This window comes from Lytechinus pictus, unplaced genomic scaffold, assembly GCF_037042905.1.
Source record: "Lytechinus pictus isolate F3 Inbred unplaced genomic scaffold, Lp3.0 scaffold_28, whole genome shotgun sequence".
Classification (NCBI taxonomy): Eukaryota; Metazoa; Echinodermata; class Echinoidea; order Temnopleuroida; family Toxopneustidae; genus Lytechinus; species Lytechinus pictus.
This window is the reverse complement of record NW_026974148.1, coordinates 1,110,141-1,125,613: the sequence shown is the minus strand read 5'-3', so window position 1 is coordinate 1,125,613 and position 15,473 is coordinate 1,110,141. Positions and strand designations below refer to the sequence as shown.

At 36.1% G+C, this 15,473-nt stretch overlaps 1 long non-coding RNA gene across 1 annotated transcript; it reads left to right on the top strand.

Annotated features, from left to right (window-relative positions):
- The first annotated feature begins 12,749 nt into the window (after positions 1–12,749).
- On the top strand, positions 12,750–14,532 carry LOC135158068 (uncharacterized). The gene is made up of 2 exons (XR_010296875.1): positions 12,750–13,211; positions 14,147–14,532. It is a non-coding gene; the product is annotated as an uncharacterized LOC135158068 (long non-coding RNA).
- The last annotated feature ends 941 nt before the right edge of the window (positions 14,533–15,473 follow it).

Here is a 15,473-nt window from a genome sequence, read left to right as displayed (position 1 = left end):
CAGTGTAAAGTTTGGTCATATTTTGTCAGGGTCGATTCGTCGTACATACTATACGGGCTTTCGTACTGTAACAAAGTTATTGCCAGTCAGAAGGAGACAAAATATAGAAAACTAAAGATGATATATTGAAATATAGATAAAGAGGGATCGGACAGATTCAATACTAACAGGTTTGGGGTGTAAAATCCCACAACATAATATGGGCCTTCTTGGCAAAGTACACAGAACTAAGAAAAAAATGTTTATTTTTCGTGAATCAAGAAGAAGAAATGCAGATCAGTTACAAACTAAAAATTCAATACAAATTTTCAAAAAGAAAATAGGCCTATTGGTTCTATATTTCTGGTCTGACCCCCCCCCCCCCCCCCCCACCTCGCCTAAAAAAAATGTGAGGTCAGGTGGAAATGTTTATGTTGACTTTTAGCCCTTTTTGTGGTGACCAAGGTTGAATACAAAATTAAATGTATTTATTACAAAACATAATTCTAGCATAATATTCATACGTTATCATTATTACGTAACTAACTGATCTCACATCTCTCTCTCTCTCTTTCCATCTATCTATCTATACATCTCTCGTAATCTCTGGACTCTCTCTCCTTTCTTTTTCATCTCGTGTTTTTTTTCTTCACTTTTATTTTACTTTTATACCTTTGCATAGATTCTGTGCTTTAATGATAAACGATAATTTACAGTGAGCTAATAAATTATAATGAGAGTAACAAAACTACTACTACTACTAACTACTACTACTACTACTATTACTACTACTACTACTACTACTTCTATTACTACTACTACTACTACAACCACTACTACTACTACTACTACTACTACTACTACTACTTCTATTACTACTACTACTACTACTACTACTACTACTACTACTACTACTACTACCACTACTACTACTACTTCTACTACTACTACTACTACTACTACTACTACTACTACTACTACTAACTACTACTACTACTTCTACTACTAACTACTACTACTACTACTACTACTACTACTACTTCTACTACTACTACTACTACTACTACTACTACTACTACTACTACTACTATTACTACTACTACTACTACTCCTACCACACTACAACTACTTTTTACAGCAGTACAAAAACTGGGTGTCCTGGTCGGTCAAATGATTCGCTTAAAATATTATTAACGTTGATATTTGTGAACACTCATTTTAAAACTGTCTAAAAAATGTTAATGTTGAGCCGTTTTGAAGTAAGAGACCCCCCCCCCCCCCGGCTTCCAGGGTAACCAAAATTAAGATAAGTATAATGAACAATTACGCAATTATAATTTTGTGATTGCAGTCATTATAAGACTGGTATTCTGACAATTTACAGACTGTAATCTGGGCCAACTATGCATCTCCTTTATGCCAAGGAATGGACAATAGATGCCGGATATTCTTTTTCGTGTGGATAATATAATGCAATATAAATATGAAAATATAATGGCAATTTTAGACAAGAAAAGGGCCCCATTGCATATTATGTCTTTGAATAATTGATTATTTTCAAACTTTAGGCTTCATTCATTCCGCAAGCGAGCATACATAGCAAGCGGTTTGAAAAAAAGGCAACTGTCTACGTCGACATGCCAGGAAGCCCAATGGGATCTCTATTTGATATAAAATCGTAGCTGAACAGTGAAAGAACGATAAACATAACAGGTAAAATTCACTCTGGATATTTCATGATGGGGGTGAAATATTAATTATATCTGCTTCGGTATTAAAAAGAATAATCTTCGACCAAAGTAACCACCTGTCTGATAGCGACTACATTTTTATTGTTCATGCCACCAAGTCATGAACAATAGCTGCCCAGACTCCCTTTCATGAGGAATGTCTAATCCGCACTCCCTCCTGACCTATTATCGAGGAGAGCAATTTAGCACAGGATGTTCATAGAAATCGGGCCACGCGCGCGTCTTTTGATTTGACAATTTAATACTTTCAAAGGTTCCGATACGAACAATATCTTTTCTCTCCCCAACACCTTCCATTGACTTATTGCCATTAAAGTACATAGTTTTTATTCAAATATTTGTTTCGACTTTAAGACATTTAGCATCGACAATATACGTCAAATGTCCTGTAATCTATATGATGATGATGATGATGATGATGATGGTGATAGGGATGATGGTAAAGATGGCATGGATAATGTCGAGAATGATAACAAGAAATCACGGGGAAAACAACACACCTCCACCACCACGACCACCAGCACAAACACTGGCATCGTTACTTCCACTTATCAAAAGCATAAAGAAAAACAAATAGTTTAAAATAATTAAATTTAATTGTAGCTGAAGCCTATTTTGCATATTTAGAAATAAAGGATAAAGATGAGATTTAAAGAGGGTGGATAGTTTTGGTAATTCCTCAAAATCGGCATGTCACCATTCTAATTAATTTGTATATTATATGAATGTGTATGTCCTAAAACAGTCATGATGTGGATGATATGAAATGAAAAGGTGTTTTTCATGATAAATTATGCTCCTACATGTGTGGATTTTACCTTGTCGGGATACCCAGGTTTTTGAAACGTAGCTGCATGCAGACACTCAAAGTGCGCACCACCGCCTCTGCCGTACCGTGCGTGTGCTACGCGAGAACGATAATGTAGTCCTCGCTACACAATTGCGTTGTCAATCAGTTTTACCATAGACCTATTACAGCTCTATGGTTTTACGAAGCTCATAGTCGTAGATACATTGCCGTTTCCAGACTTTCCTTGCATGATTGCATCACATTACAACGAACGGCAGAGCAGACTTTAGATCTAAACAGCCTTGATCGATATTAGGAGTACGTACCTCATTCCTACCTTCCTTGAAGTTTGAACTTGCCCTTGGCTGGGGGCCGCTTGCATATAACAAACCTCGACCGTCCAATCTTTCCCATTAAAAAAATGCAACCACGATATTAGCTGTTGCAAATAAGTATCTGCTCTCTGATTGCTAATATAACACTGGAACAATTTATAAATCAGAATGAATATAACGTACAGCACAGAATTAGAATTGGAAAAACTTCTTTTTTTGGTTCTTCTCCGACTTCCCGCGTATTAGCCTCAGCTCATGTTGTTTCAGATTGACAAAAAGTTTTATTTTACGATTCTAATGATTCAAAAGAAAAGAAAGGAAAATGAAACCAACAGAAATAACCCTTACATTCAAAGAAAATTCCAAGATTGTGCATCCTGTTTATGTTTTGGAAATGCATTGATTTAATTCTCACTAAAATGATATATAAACAGTCTTTGGGTTAATTGTGTCTGAATTCGTAGACTAGTACAGTGTGCACGTTGGATGTATGTTCTGTGTATGCAGCAGGACTGGCCGGGAATTTCATTCACTTGTGCGTGGGTGTACGGTATGAGTGTGTGTGTTTGTGTTGAATAGTGCGTGTGGAGACGTTACGTAATAAGGTCAACAGATACATTGCATGCAATGATCTTGTATACCGGGCCTCCTAAAGGTCATGAAGAGTTCAGTTCACTGGTCATGTACATGGAGAGATCCTGCGTGTCCCGAGATAATTTGATTCAATCGAAACCATGGGCCTAGTATACAGCTCAGCATGCCGAGTTTCAGAAAACTGGCTATCCTATGGAATAAGTAATTTATTGGATAAAGTTCTGTAAATAATGTTATTCAGTTTGATCGTATATCTTTCCATAATATGGCCATTTCACATGGTAATAACCACTATCTCACTAACTAAATAGGCCTACCAAAAGAACAATAAAAATAATAATGTGGGTCGGGTGTAACGTCGATATAGGGCCTCGATATCATTTTATATATTTCCCCATAATTTTATTTTTTTCCTGAATATGTGGAATAACCGCTGAGGATAATATCTATGGTTCAGTCAAGTTGGTCCTTATTTTCAAATCTCTAATTGAAATATAATTCAAACAAGCCAGGGGGGCGGTGGGGGCGGTCGCCTCCCCCCCAAAAAAAAAACGTCCCCAAAAAGAAAAAAAAGAGAAAAAAGAGAGGAGAAAAGGAAAAGGGAAGGGAGGAAAGGGAAGAAAGGTAGCTTTGAGTTTTTTTTTTCTTTTTATTCTTTTTTTTTCTCAAAAGAGAAACTCCTTCACTCTTGCTTTAGATTTATATATGAATTTTGCTTCCGCGCTGCGCGCGGTTAAATGACAATATTGAAGATCTCCATTGTTCCCCCCACCCTTTCTCTAACCCTGTTTTTCCACCTCAGCTATATATGTGTTTCTTGCCGGGTAAAGTTCAAATGTATACATTAGGGCATGGTTAGGCCGAAGTATATGAAGTTATCTTTTTTTTTAATTGATCGCGCAACTTCTGGTCGGGTCGGCTCCGGTTGGGTGAAATCTTTATATCAATTTCTGCCGTCACCTCCATAAAGTCAACTTCTCCCGCTTTTCAGCTCATTACTAAACAACCATAATTTTTGGGGCAAACAGGTTCCTAATTTAAAAAGAGGAAGGTATAAAATTCGTATCTTATTAAATAAAAAAGTACAATATTTTTTATCAAATTCTATTAAACTTCATGTCATTTCCCTGCACATTCATCTCCTGTCCTGTTTTGCGCCCTCAGTTTGAAATTTTGAATGACACCAAAGTTTCTTTATAATTCAAAATGAAGCGCTTCAGGATAAGTCAAAGAAATTAGGTATCCTTTTTATATAGTTTCAATAAATCACAGAAGTTTCAACTTTTTGCGCACTATTTTCCTTGTAATGAAGTTCAATAATCTTAGAAAATTAATTGAATTAGAGCCGATCGGGTATTGGAGATATCTGCATTTGATGAAACGTCTGCCCTTTGAAATTTCAGAGTTTCGTTGTTCTGCGCGGGGAGGAATATCTTCCTCCCGGCATATACACTTCTTCTCCTCTGTTTTGCGAGTTAAAGATATGCACTGTCGCTAAATTGTTTGTAATCAAATCTGATCTTTCCAAGGGAAGTATCCAATATGTGTTAGAGAATACCGTTTTCTCGGGACCCTTTTCATGGCAAAAAATTGATAAAACGCTTTAGTTTCCGCGCTTCGCGCGGGGTTATTATCATTTTAATTTCCTCCATTGTATTCCTTTTTTGTGCGTTCACAATCTTTTTTGAAAACAATGTTCAAAATCACAATATAGTCAACTGAATTGGAGCTGATATATAGGTACTAAAGACAAGAGAGATGGCTCCTTTTCATTTTAATTTATGAAACACCAAAAGCTTCGCAAGGGAGGGTGAAACTCCCCCTCCCTGCACCCACCCCCTAGGGAGCGCGCTTCGCGCGCTCTGTAAGTGTTGGCACGCTTCGCGTGCATTTACCGCCCCCTCCAAAATGAAATCCTGGCTACGCGGTTGGTAGTGATCGAGGGACATCATCAACTCTCATTTGCATAATACTGAGTTGTGCATATAACTATTTTGTGAAAAATATAGGCTATGTGAAATTTGGAAATGCCATACTGATTTACTCATTTTTACATCCAATTTTGATGAATTTTTCAAAATTATGCTTGTTGGATTTTTTTCTATTGATTCAAATCAACATTTTTTTTTCTGGGGTGGACTTGACCTTTAATTAAACATTGAACTGTGGGAGAGATGCAAAAAAAATGGCAGGGACAATGATTTACAAGCCAAGCACTGATCGATTTTCAAGTCATTATCAGAAAAAGGAGGTGAAAGAACGGGAAGGGGAAAAAATGCAATGAAAGAAAGAAATTATATAGAGAAAGAAAGAACGTAGGGGAGGGGGGTTGGGTGGGGATCGAGCTGCATGGGAACGAGTCGTTGGGAATTTGTCTAGTCTGACTAACTTTATTATTGCAATTCTTTGTTTCTAACTTGACAACCAAACGATACACGTCCCTCATGAATGACCGGATATATATTGTCACTCGGACTGTTATGAGTGAGAGAAAAGCAAAAAAACCCAAAACAAACATGTTGCGATATCGGCCTAAATTAATTGCATCATAATTCATAGTGCATTGAAGTAATATTATTTCTTCACGCACACTTTCTTGTGAAAATGCCTATTTGTTCAACTGCATGGCCTATCCCTTCCCCAATAGGCCTACCCCCCCCCCCAACCTCACCAATCGCATAGGGTGGACAAAATAATACTGCACGAGCAAGTATTTGGCCTTCGGCTGTATAAAACGTGTAATTTTTGTTTGTCAACGAAACAAAGTACGAATCTCTTGTAATGAAAAGATCTCTGACTTCATAATTTTATAAAGTCAAAACTTATTCCCAAAATATTTTATGAATGTGAGAAAGACCAGCGGTCGAGAATACAGCATATACGCCAGTTTTCCCATAATTTTTCTTTCCACATGTAAATTGGCGGATCAGGGCTGGGGGCGACCAAGGTATATTTTGAAAATTGCTCATAGACATACATTTTTATTTATTTACTTTAATAATTGTATGCATTTATTCATTCATTCATGCATGGTCATTTATCATATATTCTGTTTCATTTCCCCAGTGTAAGAGAGTCTTGCACAATAGAGCTAAATGTACGAAAATTGCCATTATAAAATATGGGCCCGTCTGTTTTGCTGTTTCCACCAATTTTTATTTCAAAATCCAAAATGATACATTTTCTTTTGTTCCACGTTCCAATAAATAAAAAAATCTTACTTGACATCTAACACGAAACGAGTGACCATTTTTGAACTTTCTTCACAACGTAAAATTTTATAAGAATCTTTTTACTATAATTGGCGACCTTGCCTGACACAGTCCAATTCGATATTGCCATAAACTATATAAATCGCTCTTGTACCATGATTGGTATACCCTGGCCAAATGGCACTGGATGCATGATCAGTTTCAAGTTTCCAATTTGCACCTTTCTAATGAGTCTGAGCAGAAACACAAGTAAAGAACTGTATATAGCTCCTTTATAGAGGCATATTTACAAATGATATGTTGGGTACAGGGGCGGATCCAGCTTCGCTGATATGGGGGGGGGGGGGGATTTTTCAGTCACATTTTCCACAATCGGCCGCTCGAAGTTGATTTATGTATGTTTATTTGAAGGGGTAGTCCATTAGCTGTATTCCTATAAATCAACATAAATATTTAATAATCTCATAAGCCTTATATAAATAGTTCGAGCGCGAAGCGCGAGCTAATTTTGTATTTGAAATTTTAACATTCTGGGCAATGTTTGTGAGCCTGAACGAATCGTGTATATATGCAACTAAATAATTACTGCGAAGCGTGAACAGAAATTTTAAATATACGTTTTGATCTGATCGAAAAGGAACCATGCACCTGTCAAGGACGTCTTGCAGTTAGCCATGAATGCGTTGCATATTTCAACAATCAAATAGAAGTACATTTTTACCTAAAGAAGGGAAATTCTAAGCTTTTTTGTAAACGTAAACAGGATATGTATATCACTGAACTATTGATGCGAGGGCGAAGCGCGAGCGTAAAAAAAAGAGATTTAGACTAAAACGGGACACATCATTCATGTTTTGTAAATAATGAAAAGGATGAGTAATTTGGGATCTTTCTAGATTAATAACATGAATAATGCGAGCGCGGATCCAGGGCGAAGTTCCCGGGTCCCTCTAGGAGTGGGGAAAATAAAAAAAGGGAAAAGAGAGGAGAAAAAAGGAGGAAAAGAGGAGGAAGACAAATGAAAAAAATAAGGTGAGAAGAAGACTTGGAAAATACAAAAAAAATAAGAATCTTTCATATCACTATATGAATTTTTCGCTCGCACTTGCATGTTTGATATCGAGATACAAATAATCCTCAATGGGCTGATATGGAGCTTAAAATATCACGTTGCTTGATTTACAAATTGATTTTTTTAATGTGCAGCCGTAGTCCGTTTATGGTCTGATCGAGTATCAATGCAGCTCGCGCTACGCGCTCGCATTATTTGTCAAGTACCCAATCTCTAGTCTTCGTATTTACAATAAATTCTCAAAATATTCTTATTCAGGTCTGATTGTCAAAACATATCAGCTCTGATTGTCAAAACCTATCAGCTAGCGCTGCGCGCTCACATTTCGATTGGTTAGTTATTTATCTCTATAACAAACTATTTAAAATCCCTTTTCATGACAATTTATTTAAAAAAAATCGGTTCGTGATTTGCGCTCGCATTAATTGTTAAAGATATATCAACCAATGCCTTCTATTCATAAATAGAAAAATACTTAGAATATCCAGTTTTCAGAAATTGATATTAACAAATTTCTCGCTCTTATTGGGCTTATTAGAGTAGTAAATAAGATAATAACAATAACATTTCATGAATTGCTAATAACTATATTGTCTTTTTTTATAATTGAAAGAATTTTCATCTCGCGCTTGGGGACACTTAATAGGTAGATAATTTCTATTTTCATATGACAAAATGTCCTTAGAATGTTCCCGTCCTAGGTCAGAATAATTTCCGAAAAATATCCGCTCGAGCTTCGCGCTTGAATCATTTATTGAGTGCGATCCACATCCAGTCAGTTTCATTTTCAGTGTTTGAAATAGTTTTCAGATTAGAATTCTGCTCGCACTTCCCGCTCGCATTACGTAGGAAGATGCCTAATTACCCATCTTCACGCCTTACAAAACATGAACTAGTGTCCCGTTTTTAGCTCTAAATCTTAATTTTCCCCATCGCGCTTATCGCTCGTATTGTCTAGTTATATACCTATTCAGTTCAGGATTAATGCTTAGAATGTCAATTTTCTTGTTGGAATGTCAAAAAATGTTCAGCCCGCACTTCGCGCTCGCATTATTCCATTCTTGAAATATAGGCCATCATAATTATATAGGCCTATGTATCGTCTTCATGGCTACTACAATCAGAACAGGTCCCTTGTTTATCAGGCCAGAATATATATGAAAAAAAAATCTGCTTGTGCTTCGTATTTGCAGTATAGTTATTAGTTAGATGTTTTATTTTCAGGACAAAATATGACATTTACGAAAAATTTTAACTCGCGCATCACTCGCACTATATTGACTAGTACGTATAGGATTATACATTTCAGGGGTCGCGGAAGCGAGGGGGGCTCCAGCCCCTGCTTTTTTCCATAACCGTGTTCAAAAAAGTAAAAATGACCATTTGATTGTGATTTTTTGCATGGTCACCCCCCCCCAAAAAAAAAAAACATTTGACTCAGCCCCCCCTCACTTTGTAAACCATTCTGCGGCCCCTGCATTTATGTTGTTTTATAAGAATAAAGCTGACTGTTAGGTCTACACCTTCAAAGAAAGAAACAAACAAAAATCAACTCAGAGCGGTCGATCGTGGAAAATAATGGGTGAAAAATTCCCCCCCCCCCATATTCGTGATATTGGCCGCGAAATTGATCTGCCTCATGTTAGCTCGTTCCATTCTTATTTCCTGTTTCCCTTGCCTCATTTGTTCTTTCTTTTCCTTTACTTGTTATCCTCTTTTTTTTTACCTTTCCCTTTCTTCTTTTCTCCCTTTTCCCACTTCCAAATTAATTTCCCTTCCCCAATGCATGCGCTGAAATATGACGTGAAAGACATGAACACATCGTACACGCAAAACTGTGTATGAACAGAATGCATAGAGTTGGATAAAGCGTGAGAGAATGCAGGCCGAAGCGCCGAGCTGAGCGAGCGTGACCAATGTCCATCGCATCGCATCGCATGCAGCATGCAGTATAATGTATCTCGCAGTTTCAAGAACCATGAACCAATCTTGTCGCACGTGGAAATTTGTAGCCAAAATTTTGACAGACTCATCTCTAATACGTTTTCATGAACGTCAAAATAAACTACTGTAACATGTGAACTACAGGTTGGAGGGACAGCATAAGGGGTAAGTTAGTCCACATTTTTTAAAATAATTATCTAACCCATCTAACAAAAATTCAACGGTTTCCTGTGCTCCTCGCCGAACTCGCTGGGGGAGAAACTCGACAGAGGCCATGCTAAAACTAAGGAACAATGATCGACGAGCGACGTACACGGAATTAGCAGACTACGCTCGCAGGGATATTTCGGTTTGCTAAAAGTGGAACGGCTAGTGGGCGCTATATAAGTGCGCATAAATTCAGCGAACTGTCTTTGAAATTCAGCCGAGGAGAATGATTTTATTTCTCGGAGTTTATTTAAAATTTAATATTTCCAAGAAGAAATTCTGTCAATTTCGCATTGAATCATCATCAGCAATCGTTATTCAATAGGAAAGATCCATTCAACTGGAATTTTTGTATCCTTTACCAACACTATCCACGAGCTTTAAGATCGAAGAAATGTATAGGCTATAGTCCTTGACAAATCAAAAATACAGGAAATTGAAAGATAAAAGGGGAAACAGAAATAACGAAGCAATGGGGTGTGAAGGTAGAAATTACTAGCAATTTGTAGAAATTTAGATCTTTATATTTTGTTGAACCTTATGATTGTTTATTCAAATAATATGTTTGTAATGGATCATCCGATATCAGAAAAGTAAGATATTGCTTTCGACAATATCAGAAATTATATTTTCTACACCTCTTTATTTGTGATATTTATAATTACCCCGTCATTAAAAATATCAATCTAGTAAGGATTAATTTTACTTCCCCTTCCCTGAAATAAATTATTAAATGGACATTATTTGCTGTTCAAATGATATATAGGTGACACCACTAAATTTCTTTATACCGTGCATTGTCAATATTCATGCGGTAGGACTTATGCACAATCAACATACTCGATAAGTTAGTACATATCACATTTCCAATTATCAAATTTGCTTGATATATTATTTATTTTTCATTTAGTAGTAATCCAGTTTATGCTTCCAGATTTACCATATGAGCTCAGCGTGTAGGGAAATATACCAATTATCTTTTTGCTGGCAAAAAGGGAGAAACAAAAGAAAGCGGAACATCGGAAGAAATTATGCATTGATTGATATACGTTATTTCTCGCTAATAAAACAAATGAGGAAGAATGGAAAAAAAAAACGCATTGCGGAAAATGCATGACATTCACAGAATTTTGTAAATAAAAGATCATGAAAAGTGCGTTTGCTCGCTTGATTCGCTCACTCCCATTTTCTCCTTTTTTTTTTCCTTACACACATCATACTTTTTATTTCGCCCTTGCCACATTGACAACATATATTTTGTTGATGATCAAAATAATATTTAGGTTTCTTTCTGTAACCGATGCAAATTTGATGCTTATTTTTTCCACCAAACTTGGTACGTAATTTGGTGTTGTTATCAAATTTGCTTGATTCATTTTTTTTCATTTAGTAGTATATGATATCAGATTTGACATAAGAGCTCAGCGTGTAGGGGAATTTACCCATCATCTTTTTGCTGGCAGAAAGGGAGAAAGAAAAGAAAGCGGATCATCGGAAGAAATTATACATTGATTAATTTACGTTATTTCTCGCTAATAAAACAAATGAGGAAGAATGGACAAAAAAAAAACGCATTGCAAAATATTACTAAACTTTGAAACTCAATAACTTTGTTATTTGTTATCCGATTTTGATGAAATGTTCGGTATTTTGCTCAGTGAATTCTGCTTTGTATATAAAACTATAAATACATTCAGCCGGGACCATCCCTTTTATACTAAGAAGAAGGTGAAAGAGAAAAATAATGATAATAATAATTATAATAACAATAACAATAATGATAATAATAATTATAATAATAGTAATACTAATAGTGATAATATTAATAACAATAATAAATGAATAAATAAATAATGAGTGTGATGATTGCAGTGCGCAGACGAGAGTTGGAAATGACAGGCTTCTTTACTCATATATTTATAACGAGAACAATTTTGTAACAATGCTAAAAACAATGCATAAGACCTTTCCCCCGCCCCCCCCCCAAAAAAAAAAAATAAATAAATAAAAAATAAAATCCCGAAACCGTGCACATTTGCAGGCAGAAAAAAGCCTTGACACAAGAATACTACCATACTGGCCAGCAAAAGACCCGATCGATAGCTCATGAATATTCATGTAACAATAGCGAATGGGCGAGTAGTGTTGGGTGAGGAACATCGTACCGCTCGGTCATTGGTCAATTCCGAGCTGAATGTCTTCGCACATTCGCCTTTGCTCTGCCCATAGAGGTACGTGTATTGCTACACACAACCGTTATATCACACGTGTCAATAGGGGAAATCTTGATTCAGATCGCAGCAATATCCAAAATCAACTCTTGAAAATAATGATGCAAAAATACAATTTTACTCAAAAAATGTCTATGTAAACCACTATTTTTCATATGATAAAATGAATTGTGAATTCCTGGTCAGTATAACAACATAAAAAACAGAGAATATGGTGTTGATTTTCTGGCTGTAAAATTGGTTTAAAAAAAAAAAGTTCTCTGGGCACGTATACGTGCCAATGGCATTAGAGGGCTAAGGGCACGCATAGCTGCCAACGGCATTTAAAGAGTTAATATATTAGCAAATCAATATCGATATATGCCGTAGGCCGATATATTTTTTGCGATATCAAAAATATTTTGACATAATTATTTTAGGGTCTCGGTTCGTAGAATAGCTGTAACCCTAGCTAGTAGCGTTGCAATTGCAAAACAAAAGCAGAGTCAGGGAATCGAATGGAGATTAAAGTTTATTGAGACCAATAGAATAATAGCCCTGCTCGCGCTAACAATAGGGGATGTGTCACGCATGCTGCACATCGCTGCACATGCATGCAGCGCACCACTGCATGCCACGCACGGACCTCGAACGCATACGGTACTTGTTTTTTCACAACATGACATCTGTTGATTCCAAACCGCTCTCGATAATCTTGTCCTTGATTAAGCCAAAATAGCTCTTCTCGACATTGTTTTTGTTTTGGATCACGTTTTTACTGTTTAAGTGTTTCTTCTGAAGTTCTCTTACGCGTTATTATTGACATTTTTAATTACGAGTTAAAACTACGAGAGTTTCATCTTCTTCAGCTGGTACCGGTGGTCGTGCCGTATTCGTTCACTGTCTGTGGTCACTCGCTCCCGGGCGCGGCCGTCCCAGCAGAGCCAGCCAAGCAGTTCGAGCAAAAGCGACGAGTAAAGGGACAAGAACTCGGAGTCCACACTTTGTTTCTACAACAAGTCAACGGGCAACTTGCTCAATCGAAGAGGACTGGGGAAGTGTACAACAGGCCTGTCGTTTCCGTCCGGCGAAACAAAGAGATGATGGAGCATTGGAGGTGAGATATTGTAAATTTTAATGATAATGTGTGCCTGAGTGAGTGAGATAATGTAGGTCCTAGTCGAGAGTCTTGAGGACTCCATGATGACAATTTTTTAATATTTTGACATACTTCTTCATCATGGAGCCTTGAACCGCCTGCCATTTAAAGAGACACTTGTAAACAAAGATGGATTTCCCTAGGAAATCCATCTTTTAAGATAAAAATCACGTAAATGATTTTGATTTTATTTTTTTTACACCTTCATACGCCTAATTGGTATGAAAGTTTCCAAAATTGGTTAATGAAAAGGCGAAAAATGGAAGGTTTCTTACCAGACCGATCTCTCGTAGATCCCTCATCCGTTTGTCAACAAAGCCCATCAACCGCTTCGTTACGTACTTGCGATTAGTGATGTTACAAAATGCCATTTTGAAGAACAATTTATAGATAAAAATTATTATCTAACAAATACTAAAATGTAATAAGTGATTATAAATAATTATTATAATAATAATTATATATATTGCGTGCCCTTGCAAATCATGATATTTCTGGTTATTTTCATAAGTGGGCGAGACACAAAATCGCTTATGTTATGCCTTGTCTTAGTTTAGAAAAGTAAGCAAAATCGCTTTGCAGAATACATCTCACATTATCATTGTTGAAATGTTGTGCTCGTTCAGCTGCAGGTTTTTTTTTTTTTTTTTTTTTTTTTTTGGGGGGGGGGGCAAGGGTTGGGTACATGTATACAACCATCTGGCCATGGAGTAGCCACAAAAGCTAGCCAATCTTAAAGTTAACAGTGAATGTGATGTAAATAAAATGGATTACTATCAGTACAAATCATTCATATTACAATATGAAAAACCTTTGCATTTCAAAATTTGACACAAAAAACTAATTGCTGTATAGAGTTAAAATATTTTTTTTCTTCTTAAATGTCATTACAGAATTCAGAAGTACCACAACTGAATTGGGAAGGACAATGAGAAGTCTCTGGAAGACAGGAGATGTGTGTGTATTTAAGTTTTGTCAGACGTGTATCAAGCAGATATGATTATTTACGTCTGGGACCGACCTTTAACATCACAATCTGAAAGCCGTGACCAGGGCTCGAACCTCTGCATCAATTTGTAACTTCCCCACAGCTTGGATTACAGGCGCAAGCCACAACGCCCAGGACAGGAGAGCTGTCAGAGATTATTTTACAAATTTGTTAACCCGGGTACATAGTTACATACATGTTGTTTACATAATTTTGAACATGCACCACAGGCCACAAGTTAAAGGACAAGTTCATCCCTACAAAAAGTTGATTTGAATAAAACGAGAAAAATCCAACAAGCATAACACTGAAAATTTCATCAAAATTGGATGTAAAATAAAAAAGTTATGACATTTTAAAGTTTAGCTTAATTTCACGAAATAGTTATATGCACATCCTGGCGGGTATGCAAATGAGGAGACCATGAGGTCATCCACTCACTATTTCTTTTGTATTTTATTATATGAAATATTCTAATTTTCTTCTCATTGTCAAGTGGTACAACGATTAATTCCTCCCTGAACATGTGGAATTAGCACTGTTTAATACTCCATGGTTCAGTCAAGTTGGTCCTTATTGTCAAATCTATACAAAAATAAAAAAAATATTGTATAATTCAAACAATAAAAAACAAAAGATATAGTGAGTGATGGACATCATCGACTGACTCACCTAGTTGTGCATATTACTGTTTTGTGAAAAATAAGCGAAACTTTAAATGTCATAGCTTTCTTATCTTACATCCGATTTTGATTAAATTTTCAGCACTATGCTAGTTTGATTTTTCTCTATTGATTCAAGTCAGCATTTTCCTGGGATGGACTTGACCTTTAATGAAAAATTCTTGTCTACAAGTACAATGCAAATTTAATCACAAATGTAATTTGCCACCCAATGAAATTACCAAGTGTTAAATTATTCTAAGGTAAATTGTGTAATTGCTGTGGCTTTGAAATTAAGGTAATTTTATCCTTGTGTAGCTTTGAAATTAAGATAAATTTATCCTTGTGTAGCTTTGAAATTAGGATAAATTTATCCTCATGTAGCCTTGAAATAAAGATAAATTTATCATCGTGTAGCTTTAAAATTAAGATAAATTTATCCTCATGTAGCCTTGAAAATAGTATAAATTTATCCTCATGCAGCCTTGAAATTAGGATGAATTTATCCTCATGTAGCCTTGAAATTAAGATAAATTTATCCTTGTGTAGCTTTAAAATTAAGATAAATTT